Source organism: Cataglyphis hispanica, chromosome 3 (genome assembly GCF_021464435.1).
Source record: "Cataglyphis hispanica isolate Lineage 1 chromosome 3, ULB_Chis1_1.0, whole genome shotgun sequence".
NCBI classification, from domain to species: domain Eukaryota; kingdom Metazoa; phylum Arthropoda; class Insecta; order Hymenoptera; family Formicidae; genus Cataglyphis; species Cataglyphis hispanica.
Window position 1 is genome coordinate 3,324,955 of NC_065956.1, and position 15,132 is coordinate 3,340,086.

General features: G+C 40.7%; 1 long non-coding RNA gene across 1 annotated transcript in view; it reads left to right on the forward strand.

Moving 5' to 3' along the window:
• Positions 1-214: 214 nt before the first annotated feature.
• The window catches only part of LOC126848419 (uncharacterized), a 216,526-nt gene continuing 201,608 nt past the window's right edge, over positions 215-15,132 (forward strand). Inside the window, exon 1 of the long non-coding RNA XR_007687258.1 lies at positions 215-1,383. This is a non-coding gene — a long non-coding RNA (uncharacterized LOC126848419). The remainder of the gene's footprint in view (positions 1,384-15,132) is intronic.

The following is a 15,132-nucleotide window of genomic DNA, read 5'->3' on the forward strand; positions in this document are numbered from 1 at the left end:
TATTACATTTAATTTAAATACAATAATTCAACATACATTGCACTATAATTTAAATATTTCAATAATGTTAACATTTTCATTAATATCTTAATAATGAGACGACGCTTAAAAAATTTTTCCCGCGTAGCGCGTGAAGTTGAGTGCGATCACGTGATCAAATTTCTCGCGACCCGTAGTCCTCTCCCTTCCCCCCTCCGCCAGTTCGCGAAGGACATCGCCGAGGTATGTAATCGGATCGTGATCGCTCCGTGTTTTTGCGTCTTTTTACCCGATTCAAACGAATATTGCGTATTAATAAATATCGGAAGTATCGAATTTGACTACGAGCGATCGTTTCTCGTTGTGTTAATGTGATTCGCGACGTCATAATTATCGAGTCTCAATAATCGCGATCGGTACGTGCCTTTGTTCATCGCCTTTATTGGAACAGTCCATTTTTCTGGATGCGCATTTCACTTATATATTTCACGTAACATTTGCTCGTTCACCGAGTACTATCTAGTATCCGAATCATCGAAAAGCATCGAAAGACATTGAAAGGAGCATCGTCAAGAGGATATCGAGGAATTATTGTAACTAATTAATGTAAGTGATTCGGCTTATTTGTGATATTCGCGAATGTTCGTTATCCGCCATGATAGTGTGCGCATCCTTAATAATATCAGTAGTGGAACGCTTGATAGCAAGTCGGAGTATCGGGTGCATATACTTCGAGATAGAGTGCGCCCTCCAATTAGAAGTAAAAAGACAGCATTATTAATATGAGAGGAAACTCAGAGATGCAGAAATTTCCTTGTTTAATTCTCCAACTGCACAATATCTGTGCCCGGGACATTTCAGTGTGTTGGTAATTCGTATCACCGTTTTATGATATACGTAACTATAATATTGATCGCATCTTGTTGAATCGTTGTTCGTCAAGAGACTTCATCTATGTTTATGTGATATTATTCGCGAATGTAATCGCACGTCGGAAGTGCTGAAAGAAGGTGTATGGACGTTTCAACGTATCAGCTGATCCGCGCGATCATGATCGAACGTTTTCCGGTTTACGTAACCATAATATTGATCACATCCTGTCAAATCGCTGTTCATCAAGAGACTTGATCTATGTTTATATGACATTAATGTCGAATGTAGGCGTGCATCGGGAGTGTCGAAAAAGTATACGGGCGTTTCATCAGCTGATCTGTGCGATCACGATCGAACGCTTGATTGTGATCGAATGTATTTTTCAGTGATAGTGAAAGTGTTTGTTTAAAATTGTACACATTCTATGGTATTCGTTGTGTAATTGAATGCATCGTAAATGGATCGAAGAACATCTAGGAGGATCGAGAGATCATGGATTATTGAAATAGGAGATCGCTGTCGTCTATCGTGGTGAGTCGAATATATTCTATATACATATGTACACTTGTACAAAAATATTTTTTTCTTCGTCCTTATAATATGCAAATATAGCGCAAATATAGTGATCTCTAAATATATAACAATAAAATTTCTTCATATCTAATATGTAATACAAATATATTATCTAAAAAATAATACAAAACAGTAGACGAGGAAAGAAATAATTTCTATTTTCATTTTTGAAATTTACGTAGAAGAGACGATAATACATTTTATTGTTATTCGAAATTGTATCAAAATCGGTGGACAATGACATCGGTGTGTAATCGCGTAATGCATACGATTTTTCGGCGATTAAATCATAAATTATAATAAATCATAAATTAATATATGCACGCGGAATGACCAATGACTCATTGTCATTAGACGAACACAGTTGGAAACTACTCGGTGCACGAACAAGCAAAGGGGAGTCGTTGACATTAACGAATCGCATACGTGTAAATGAAACGGCGGCGTGCTGTTTCGCGCGATTCGTCATTGTAATAATTTGTCTCGCTCTTTTTGGCTGTCGTTTCTCGCCGGATCGGCGAAACTCTCGCGAGACGCTAATTTAGCCGCGTTTCGCTCAAGAACTTCGACATTCTTTTCATTCTCATTTTCGTTCCCTTGACGTCCCTTCTCTCTCTCTCCTTTCCGTCGTTCCGTTCCGCTTCCCGCCATTGTGCCTTTTGCCGTGGCTCTCTGGTCGTTTTATAGCTTCATTAGAAGCGAGGGTTCTCGTTTAATAATTCATTGGGGGAACTCGCCTCATAGTATCGTTCTGACTCGCTTCTGTCTATTTTTTGACGAGCAATCGGGTATCTTTCTTATCGTATTTTGTTGCCGGAAAAGAGATGAAAAATGTATGGTCCGATGGGAAATGCGGTGATATACCGGGAGTACGTATTAAAATATGTATCTTCAGATGGACAGCCATTCTTAGATTTCTCGTGAGAAAGAAGTTTCAATAATAAAATCCGTGTATTCAATGACTTGGTTATTAACAAATTGAAACGCTGAAAAAATAACTTTCTTTATTATTATACGATAATATTAAACCTTGCCAAAATGATTCATAATAATATAATTAATAATTTGATTTATATTCGTACCTCTAAAAATATTAAATGTATAGTTTTCATATATATTACGCTTTGACATAATTTTTCTTTAATTACTATTATTTTCTTTATATATAATTTTTGCCGCTATCGTGTTTAGTAGAGAGATGATATACGGACGTTTGTTATGATCGCGTTATGAGATCGTATACGTGTAATCGTAAACTAGCGTGTTACAATAAACCATTGTTGGCTCTTCCGAAACGCGGAATAGAGTAGAGGGCGGGATAGGATGTCTTCACGTTTTATCCGTAAACACGTGGGGCGCGCGAAGATGGGAGGGATGTTGCGAAGAAATCCTCGAGATAATTACAAGCGGCTTCTCAAAGCGAAAGTCTCGGATCAACCGCCTTGTTTTCGGATTCCCTCGAGAATCCAGCCGTTTCGAAGGAAATGGTAGCTCGTAAAATAGAGATAAAATATTGCCCGATTATTTATCGAGTCATTATTGCCCACAGAGAGCCAATGACGCGAAGTTACTCAAAGAAAGAAAGGCATCTCCTTTCATATATGTGGCATGCGGAAGAAATTCTCATTCGGAAAAATAGTCACGATAATGACTTTCATTTAGGGAACAAAGCTACGCTCTTACAATATAATTAATTTCTTCATGGTCTAATTATTGTAGTCTTTTTTTTTTAACGAACGTACTGAATTTGTCTTTATCACCATAATATTTGAAAATATTATCTCGTCACGTGTAATTGATCAATTTATTTATTTGTTTATGTGATACAATATATAAAATTATAGTCATGCCAAAAAAAAACTCGTATATTGCTATAGGTACTTGTGACATATTGAAAAAGAGAGCCTACTTGAACGGTGAAAAAAATTTCATGCGTAGCATTGCGTGCGCCAAAGTATTATATGTTACACTCTTGGCTGAAGTTTAATTTTACGGCTTAATTACTGATACAAGAGTAGCTTTCAAGATTGCAGAATTAATCAACGATGGCGATACGCCGTATTATTATTCGTACGCATGAAACAAGTGAGATCGAATTGTGTAACATACCGAAACCGACGAGTTAGTACACTTTGTTTCAAGGTTCATTATCTTCATTCTCGAGTACGTAAATTAAAAGCTATGTAGACATTTTTTTCATGATTTTTTGATCGTTGAAAATTCTCTTGAAGGTAATCTTTTGTAACATTTAACGAGACAATGGTATCTATGGATAGACATATAAATCAAAATATGACACTGTAACTTTTTCAGACATACACGATATTTCACCCGATCAGCTGAGAGAGAACGTTCTCTCAATGCGCACTCCCTCGAGAGAAATTTTCGAGCACGTTTACTGCGCGTGGTTCGAGCATAAAGTATCAATTCCGATCTCCCTACGACGTGTTTACGACGTCAGCGGACTAACTTTATGTCTTTCTTACGAACATTACGAGACGCGCACCGTCTCTGAGAGTCCGCGTCCGCGAGTGCTCTATATTGTTGTACGAGGAAGAAGCCTTAGCTCCTCGCTCTTATTGTTAGTCGAAATGTCCGTCACTGCTTGTTACTAGTTGCTGCCGCTCATGCGAAAATCGTCTGTGCGAAATCCTGACGCGATTCCGGATTACGCGATGCTGTTATGGGCCGTTCGCGAGACAATGGATTCGCTGGATCGAACGGAATGTGACTATGCGGAGGATAGATAGTATTGTCACATACGGAGGCTTCCCGCAGCGGCGTGCTGTTTATCGTGAAATTTATACGATCGGTCTAAGGCACGCTTCAAAACGTGCGTCATGAACCTCGAGTGATTTTGGGAATATGATAGAAATTTATGGCATTGAAAATCTACTCGCGTTTGCGGTTATATATTTTATATCTCGAAATATTCCATGTAATATCTGTTAATTCTATAAAACACACATATATATAATATGATAAATATGTGCCGTGTAGTCATTACATTATTCGACGATGAAAAAAATAGGTCCTGTTATTTCATATTCATAAATTCCCTTGGCGAACTGCCACCGCGAACATTCGATTAAATATTGCAATCTCGCGCGCGATCACTTCGGCGAATGTCGAATATTTCATATGCAGCAATTAGAGCGCTTCTCGGTGATCAAAATGCCGCGTCCAGATAAGCATTTATCAGCTTCGCCGAACGGCTAAACTCGTTTTCCTGCGTCGCGATTAAAATCGCGACGCAGGCGCGCGCGTGTGCAAATATTCCCTACCTCCTCTCACTCTCGCCACCGAGTATAATTGAGTTAGCCGTGTGACACGTCGTGCCATCCCTTCCCGGCTGATGGGTGTCGGCAGTTGGGGGTGGTGGCGGTATCCGGGGAACGGTCGGTCGGTCGGCTTGTTCCGCGAGCAGCATGGAGATTCGGCCGGTTGCAGCTGCCGCGTGCAACGCCGAGGTCGGGACGGGAGCCGATAAAACGCAAACATTTAATTAAAAGATAATCAACTGGATTGCGTGCGGCGTCCGCTAATGTTGCAGAACGGGAGATAGGACCCGGGCCACACAATATCGGTTCTTTATGCATATGAGCGCGACCGGGAGCTGCGTCGCCGCCGCCGCCGCTCGCCTATGTGATTTAATTTTACACGAATATAAATTCGTATCGCACGCGCGCACATACACAATCCGATACGCTACCATCTCCGATCAACGACCGCCGACTGCGTGCCGAAGCGGAGATGGTGGTGGCAGTGAATATCGGGTCGATTTCCTATTAATTCGTCCGTGATGCGCACGAACGTAGGAATATGAGATGCGATAAAAATTTAAGAATTTGAGATATAATTTTAATTTTTTTTTTTTTTTTTAATATAAAATATCTGAATATATTGTATATTGTGCGTGTGTATCGAATACAGAGTCTTACCTACTTAATTATATTACTCGATTAAAAATCTAGAAATTATTATGATAAATACGTAAATTTAAAATGCTGTCACATATTTTTCTCTTATTTTTGGCGCGATGTCCGGCGATTATCATGGTACGGATTAACAACGGGAGATAAATTCGTGTCCAGTTGCGACTGCGAACGTGATAGCGGTTAAGATAGCGCGAAGAAATGGCGTGAAAGAGTGGCGGCAAAGTGCACGATCGTCGGGAATATTAAGCTCGCGGTCACGTACGCCATTACCGAAGCTAATGCAAAGCTGCCAGTCGTTTTATGCCATCTGTAACCGGATCTTTCCCTTCGACGACGAACCCGGTGCGCTGCTCTGCCTGCGTAGTTCTCTTTTTCCATCCCCCTCCTCCCGCCCCTCTGCCAAACCCTCGCCGTTTGCCAATCGATTCGACGTGCGTTCGATTAAAGAAGCTTCTCTCTCTTTCTATCTCTCTCTCTCCTTCCCCTATCTTTCCTACGTTTATTTGTACGTTTCGTCTCATTCTATTCCTCCACATTTCCTTTCCGCTTTCTCCTTCGACCTCTCGCTTTCACCTAACCCCGCGTAAAGAAGAAAAGTGTCCCGAGATTTTTTCGTTCCCTTTCTTTCACCAAACTCGATGGCTTTCCCGCCCTCGATACTACGATTTCGGTGAGTCAGTATTCAGCGTGCGCAATCGTTTTTCTAGAAACGGCGTGATAAAGCCTGTGGTTTATAGGTAAAATTCTTTTGCTCGAATCCTGGATACATTGATTTCCAAGACGTACGTTGCGAGCAAGACTTATTTCTTTGTTCAAATTGGCGCTATGAATCACGAGTTACGGGCATACCTTTTCCTTTATTCCACATGCAAATTTACGAAATCTCGAAAATTTTATTTTTTGACGTTTCTCCTTTGTAGCATTACATTATTTTTATCATTTCACATGAGAGAAAGAGAAAGAGAGACGAGTATTGATTCGTTTGTATTGGAAAACGCTTACACATAAGCCGATAATGTTGCACGAATTTACAATTCTGTTAGATATAAAAATGCATCAAGCTTTTGATTTACGAGATATCTTTTTTTTTGTATAGTTAAAAGTTTCTTCAAAATTATTCGAGTGACGTGAGTAATTATTAGAATAACGTGTTATTGCACGTGTTTTATTTAAATTTGGCTATTTTATGTAATTTATGTCCCAGAATTCGGATCTGTCCGGAAAAAAACTTTTCGAATGTATAAATCGAGAGATGAGTGCACATTTTTATGAAAAAAAATGCAAATAATGTATGAAAAAAAATTTATATATTATATTTTTTCATCATTCTTTAAACGGACGATATTTTTTGAAAAAGGATAATTTACCTTCGTCCAACAAATTACAACAACGAACTGGCAGGTAACAGACATAGAAGAATATAAATTATTAAGCGAGAACGTACTCTGCTCTCTCTCTCTCTCTCTCTCTCTCTCTCTCTCTCTGTCGTCCGTAAATCTTACTCCGATCCTTTTAAATTACGCGTAAAACCCTTTAATGCCTTAATCGACGCGTTCATGATTCAAGAATTCGTTCCCCTCGCGTATAAAGTTTGTAGCTTCTTGAAGCCGACCGGACCGATGTTCGTTAGCATTCATGAAGATTAATTAAATTTTTAAGCGAAAATCCTGAATCAAATATAGTTTATAAATATATATTCCGTGCTTTTTATATATTATGAATAAAAATCATAATCTAGAAAGAGATAGCGTCTCGCTAAATCCGGCTTAGCTGAATTAGATTGTCGAAACCCTCGAAGTCAAGATGAAGGGATCGCTAGAGAGTCCGCGCTCTATTTTGTTCCCCGGCTCTTTGTCAATTCCGACCTGTGCGCGGTGCAAAAGCGACGGTGACCATCTTCGACAATGGGAGCAGTAGCAGGTTCGATCCCGGGAGCACGATTGTATATAGTGTGCTGTGAGGGAGAGAGAAAATAAGGCAGAGAGAGAGAGAGAGCGAGCGACGCTCTCTGAAAGGAGCCTTCAGTGGCGCGGTTATTGAAACCGAGTGGCTCCTGCGCTATGCAATGTATAACTGCGGTCGTGGCATCTATATGTATGCATATCGCTGCTTGTCGCGATAATATTATATAGGTATAATTTGAAAAGAATCGCGCGCAATGTACTCGGCAAAGGTTCCCAACGATCTCGGGTTACACGTCATGCGGGTCGGACGATAGACAAACGGACGAACAAGGGCGGAATGGACAAGCCGGTCGATTGACGATAACGAATGCTAATGGATCGGACGAGCTAATTTACCTTCATTAATCGATTGGTCTTCGAGTTTGCCTTCGACATCGCGCGCCTGAGTCATCCGGGCGGAGAGAGAGAGAGAATCGTGATTCGGCGGGGTTGAGGGTGAGAGGGACAGATCTATATGTGGTTGTGTGCGTCGAGGTGTGCGTGTATGTATGTATGTGCGAGAGAATGAGCGCTAGATGACGCGAGGTAATAAACAGGGGCTACTTTTCGCGGGCTTTACTGCGGACAGGTCAATAAACTTCTTTCGTTATCGACAAGCGAACGTTGGTGAGTGGCGAGCAGGAGGGAAGGTTCTCTTAAAACGTCGAAATTAAATTCCACCGAGGATGGGACGTGCCTCTCGGTTTAAGGTCCACCCTTATAGCCATTCCCGTTGGGCGTTGCGCGCGCTATTTTTTTCCCCGTAATCGTCGGTGCCTCTAGAGCGTCCTTATTTCCTTCTTTTCTATTCTGCCTCCAATGCCGTTCCCTTCCCTTCGCGCGTCTCTTAAACGAGGGGCGGTCACGGACCTCTTTCCTCCTTTACGAAGAAAAATATACGCGATCGTTAGATCGTGGTCACAGTGACGCCCGCCTATTCTGAAGCACGATCCGAGAGGTTTTCCATTAAGTGCTCTACGACCTACGTTAAAGCTCGCGTGCGGTCACAGGGGATGGCGGTGATACATTTTCGGCGTTTTCGCTATCTTCACGTACAGTACTCCGCGAACTTCCGTCTTCCGTTTGATAGAGTAAGTCTCCGTAGGAAGCTCGTCTCCGTTTGAATCGTAGCGAGTAATTGCGTGATGAGGCTTTACAAGACCGTCGGGGATAAGCTGTGGCGCGATCTCTCTCTTTCTCTCTCTCTCTCTTTTTCTTTCCCTCTGCCAAGGTAAATAGGTATTGGAAATTCAATTATTGAGCCCGCTTTCCTGTCGGCAGTCGACCTTCGTTATTTTTAATGAACGAGCACTTAGAACGGGAACGAGGAAGCAGTCCGGGAAGAAGAGTATATGATCTTTCAAGATCACGGCTCCCGCTCTTTGTACCGCGGTACTCTGAGCAACGATTATCGAGTCGATAACGAGATCGTCTCCGCGGAAATTCTATGTACTCGTGTAATCCCGTAGGAGCACAAAGAATCGTATTCAATGCAATTGATATAAAATGTAAGAATATTCATGCAGATCCTTTTTCCGCGCGTTTTCTGCGTGCTCGTGCCTCTCTTTCTCGATACAAATGTAGTTAAAAGCAAAAGCATTTTCTTTCGGTGAAATCCCACCGTTGATTCTGCAATATCGTGATTGAAGATTTCTCCGTAGGAGGACGAATTAAAACTCTAAAAGCTATAACTCCGCATAATAAGTCCCTTTGTGCTCATCTATTCGCCATTGATTTCCTCGCGAACTTTAACATCGGCGATGGATAATGGTGGGAATATTCTACGAGCATAATTTATCGCCAATAAAGTTTCCTCTTTATAATTCCCTTAGCGCGATCTTAAAAGTTATTTTCGTCGTATCTTGAGCTTTCGAGAGATATGTGATAATAAATTAATTCTACATCCTTCTCACTATTCCAATTGTTGCCAGATACATGAAAACGATTAATTATCGGTGATATCGGAACAGATATCGATATTCTTTTACTCGATAAAAGTTTCTTCTTCGTATGCACGGATACATTTGAACGTGACAATTCGCAATCGATGAGGATATGCATATTTTATCGATTATTTGGTCACATTTTTTTTTCACGAGGCGCGATACGACGAGCAAATTGCGATAACGATCGTCAATTATCGAGTGGGGGGCCTCAAAGGAAAGGACGCGCGGAAAGGAAACGGACGTTGTATTTTTGCGCTTTTACAAAGTTCCGACAGCGCATGGCGACGGAGACAATAGAAAGGCGCGTTGTACAATGGTGCAATCGAGTGGCATCGACTATAAAGAATCACGATACGTAATAAACAGTCCCGGGAAATAGAATAATTATTTATTACTTCCCATCGATAATGGTGACCGACGCTATTAATTATCGAGGACCGACGGTTTTACGATATTTCGCTGCCGTTTGCAGGAATACTCTTGACGGGGATAACGATGCATATACGAACCGGACGCGCGTATGGATGCATTCGAGCGTGAACCTAAGATCGATCGGAGTTCATACTGCGAAATTTCTTCTCAGAATGGTAATTACGAGATTCCTCCTTTTGTTAACGTCCTACGGCAGTTGCTATCGCAATAACGAGTTTTACGTAATTTGCAGAGGGAAATTACTAACACTTAAATTACGAATAATAATGGGGCGCGGGTTAAATGAAGTATACAGAGCACTATAATGATCGACTGCCGCGCGAAGAACTTTATAAGGCCTCTGTGACGCATCTCAACAACAAAAAATCTCTAAAAATTGTTATTACTTTGATCGCGATATCCTGTCGATGCATTTATATGCTATTTGATGTTAAAAATACACGGCAGTAATCTCGCCGTAATTAATATCTATATTACTTAGTATTACTTTTTATAACAGGGTATTCATATCCTGGAAAAACATGGAAAAACTGGAATTTTTTGTATCTAAAGAAATCAGGGAATTCTCATGGAATTTTGTTAGAACTTAAAATATTTAAAAAAAATTCTCTCTTTGATTACTTTGATCTTACTGTAAGTAGTAGGCAATTCGTCAATACAGCAAGTTATGTATATAAAATATATAATATGTACAAATATACTTATCTCTGTTTATATATTTAATATCTTAACATAATGTGGAATATGTAGTACATATTCTCTATTTTAATTTTTAGTAATTAAAGCGGAAATTTACATGCAAGTTAAAAATTTTTATTTTAACAAAAGCTATTCAGTTTTTTATTTTTTAATTACATTTGTAAATCTAGCACTTGAAACTTAAGTGGCTTTGTATTTTTCTTCGTATGAGTGAAAAGCATTAGAAAACGCATTCTAAAATAAAATAATTCGTTTTATAAAATTGCATCGAAAAATCTTTAAAACATTCTCTTTGGAAATATGAACAAAAGTACATAAAAAGTCAAATCATTTTCAGAGAATTCTTTTACAAGATCTGAGTAAGCAATCTGTATAATAATTAAAAAAATAATATATAACGTGCAGATTCTGAGAATGTTCTGATTCTGTGAAAGAGATGAAAGAAGAATTAAAAATGGTGTTCGAATTGTGTGAAGAATGGTGCCTTGCCGTTGTGCGTGGTATGTATCTCTTTTAGGATATAGCCCGTATGTGCGCTCCCACGTGCGCTCCCAAACAGGATGCGCGAACTCGTTCGAGCGTGGTAAGACCGATAGCGCGACGTGCTCTCCTTCGTGGCGGTTTCTTCAAGCGGGCCCGTTGGGCGTTTCACGGTCGCGCGACGCCAGACTTTGAGCCCGGCCGCGGTCTGGTCTATCTGGCCCATTACCAGCCTGGCACGTTGAACGCCCTCGTAAATCACCGAAGTGGCTGCTCGCGTTTGTTGCCGCGATTTCTTGCTGCTGGGAGAGATTTCTCGGGCTCGTGTGTATGCGTGCGCGTGGAAGATCGTCATACGAAAGATCGTTTGTGAACTGTGCCTCATCTCGCGAAAACCGCGCGACGAAATGTTTATGCGCGTGGAAGCTCGTTTTACGGCTTGATTCTCTGTTGCCGTTTAGTAGGAGTTACGGCAAAGAATCTCCCATATTGTCTTTATGCCCGACATTTGAGAGCGACATATTTGTTTAACTCTGTGCGACGTGTTTCCTTTGAATACGAAATTGTTCTTTGCTACTTTACACCTCGAAATGAAAATAGAGTATTGTAATGTATACGGATGGTTTCAATTTAAAACGTCACTTGCAAATATCTTGAAGTCGAAAAAGAAATTTGACAATATTCTGATATCGTGAAACCTTTTGTATAGAAAGAATTGAATACATCAAATATATACAGAGAGTACAAAATACATTTGACACAGTTAAATTTCCGCAAAAGGTGTTAATAGCAGTCACGCTATTATTGATTGCACTTATCTAAGATAAAAGATAACCACACATCTTATCAAAACGCGATCGCGCGAAGTACAAGTAGAGATTTTGGCACGCAACATAGACGCGGCCTTATTGGGCAAACGTATACTTAGCGAGGTAACGCGTGTCTAGCAACGAACAAGGAGATAACTCGATGGCATCGAGGCACGCCTAAATATCGTGCAAGATACTATATAAGAGATGGGCACAAGACGGACGCGTTATACGGGAAGTACTATTCGCGCCTGTAGTGCGTGCCTGAGTATTTGGCGCAATGTGAAACCGCGTTAAGGTCGACTTGCGCGAGAGAGATGACTATCTTTATACCGTTGGAATCTTCGTCCCGCGACCGTCGGTAGTCCCATGCCCTCTTCTCTTATCTCGTTCCTCGAAACCATAGATCAGCTTGAGACCGCGTTCTCTCCTCAGGTATATTATCCGTGTGTTCGTGGCGCGCTAAAAATACCGAAACCCCGAAAACGGGCGTTAAGATAGCGCTGGGCGTGACCGAGTCTGGAGGTCTGCAGGCAAACCGCGCTTAAAGAAGGGTTACGGCGAAGTAATGGTCTGTGCTGGGAACAGGAGATGGAGGGGGGGAGGGGACACAGACGAAAGGACGAGGGTGATGTCGGTGGTTTCTTTTTTTCTCGCTGCACGCACTGACGATAGACTACTTACCTTACAATGGTCTAGGCCTAAGAAATGGAAAATCAATATCGGTCGTTCTCACGCACTTTCTTTCCCCTCTCTCATTTCCTTGCCGATCTTGAAGTCGCATCGAGAGCACAGTTGATTTATATGAAGCGTCTTGAGCTTCCGTTCTTCAAGATAGGCTGTCGATATAAATTGAATTTAAGTATAAAACAGAATTTGTTCTTTATAGCGGTAAAGTTTAATTTTTTTTTTTTTGCTTAGAGACTCTCGAGATTATTAATTCCTATAATAAAAGGGAATATTCCTATAATAAAAGAAGTTTAGTTGGCGGTATCTATTTTTTATTACGTCCAATGGCTATATTATAATATAGAAAGATGTAGTCGGAAGTAGTAGCAGAGGAATCTGAAGAAGAGAAATACCGGGCAATGTGCCAATAATTCGATTGAGAAACTTCTCATCGCACTTAAGAAATCATTGCCAACTGTCGTGCGACTTTATCACAGGTGTCCACAGAAAACTTTTCGTGGATTTGAGCTCAATCGCGTTTTCGTGGACATCAACTATTAATACTTCGTGTACTTGAATCGTTTCCTCTCGTCGTTCTCGTCGATGCTTTTTTTCGCATTGGCGATTTTCTCGATAATGAGTTCTATAGAAAAATACTTTTGGCGCCGGACGAGGTGCGCGAATAATTTAGAGAGACGCTTGGAAAAATATTTTTCGATTGAAGGAACGCCAATGTCGCCTGAGTGCCGTCTTTTATAATTTTCCCCCTCTGTACTCGCAACTTGAAAGCTACCCCAACAAGTTTTCCCTTTTAACATTTTTCATTCTCGTTCGAATTCTCGAACTATCGAAGTCTCGTTCCACGTGGTGTCTTGAATCGCTGCGATAAGAATCGCGACGTTTCCGTTTTCTTTACTTGCCAAAGCGGCGTCTTATGATGACGATAATAGCCGATATCATTGACGTTATAAACGAAATGCGAAAAGTCATTCTTATAAAATAACATATTTATTCTTTTCGTTTAGATTTGCAGATTTTCGTACGTGTTTTTTAGCATTAAAGAATGATGCAAATGTCTTGTTGAATCTCTTAATATTTTTTATATAAAAGCTAACATTATCTGCTGCCATATAGAGTATAACAGATACGTGATTGTTATTTTATTATATTAAATCTAATGCTCGGTTGAGAAAAATGTATGAAATAAGATTTACTATATATGATATAAAATTAGCTCTTTATAAAATTTCATATTTAATTCTATTGATTATAATGTCTGTAATTTTAGAAACAATGTAAAGCTTTTTATGAGATATTGGAATAGAATCGAAAGCGAAAAATACGTTGACAAACAATAAAAACTTTTCGGGTGTAAAAGTAGTAAAGGATGCTTTAAGAGATGCGGTCGTAAATTCGAAAATAATTTGAGGTATTAAGGGAGTCGTAAAGAGGCGGTTTCACCAAACAATTTTAACGGAAACGACATTACAATCAGAGTGGAAAGGCGTGGGACGCCTGAAGTTTTCCCATAGCAATATCTACCCCAACGGCGAATTAAAATTTATGCGCTGGGAGAGGGAAGGGAGAGAGAAAGAGAGACGGAATCTTGAACAAACAATTCTTAAAGTGCTGGAACGTGTCTCCGTTGTATTCGTGTCGGCACATCGTTTCACTGAAATTTATCCTAATAAGAGCGGAATTCTTTTCTGTGGTAAACTCTCTTCCTCTCGCTTCCTCTCCGGTCATTGACGTTCGCAAGACACTATTAATATCCATCTCGCAGAGAGCTCATACTTGCAGTTCCTCCGGGATGAGAGTTAGCCAGCCTCGGGGCGTCATACTTCATGTATGCTTTTGCATCGCGATTTAAAACGAAACGCGATGACATCGCGTAAATTGCATCCTTCGTAAACGTCTTTCAACGAGAACGCGATCCTTAACGACAGTTACTGCCATCAGCAGACATTATTATGACTTTAAGAAGCGTTAAAAGAGCTTTCTTTCCGATTTTTCGTTTTTCTTTTCCTGATTTTAACCAGAATTTATGCGAGGGTGCATCGCATGTTCCGTACCACGATCGAAATAATTCTTGGAGGTAACTAACCTTTCTATCCGGCGACATTAGGGGCATCTCCAAGTGTATTTCTGGGTCAAGGTGACGAGACCCCCTTGATATATATCGTAGATACATCAGAAGGAAGAAAGAAAAAGAGAGAAGGAATGACTCGGGCTTAGAGAAGCAAAGAAAAAGAGGTGAGGGTTTTTCTCGATAGAGAGTTGAAGGGGAGGATGGATGCTTTTGCAGACAGAAACGGAAGAATAAATAGCATTATATGCGTATATATCCTCTCTGCGATACACGCGCTTCTGCCTTTCTCCTTCTCCGCGAAGGCCATCATTTCCAGAACTCTGGTTCCCTTGTAAACGGGATCCGCGTGATGCATGCGGGCTATTTGCAATGGAAAAAAAAAGAAAAAATAAAGAGGGACCGGCGAGAGTTCTGTCCCACATTTTTGACGGGTCGCTGGTTACGTGCGTCACCCTCCCTCCCTCCCTCTCCGTCGCGTCGCTTTTTGTCCGTTTCTTTCCCTCTGTTCTCCATTTCCTCTGGAGCGTGCATGAAGATAATGCGTCCAATATCGCGTACGGGCGAGATTCGACGTTCTGATTAAACCATTGCGCGCTATAGCTCCGATTTGACGTTTACGCCGACGCTCCGTAATTAGAAAATGTAGGCTGCTTTTATCTCGTTTACACGGATAAGAGATGGCTCTGTTACGCGAGTATCTCT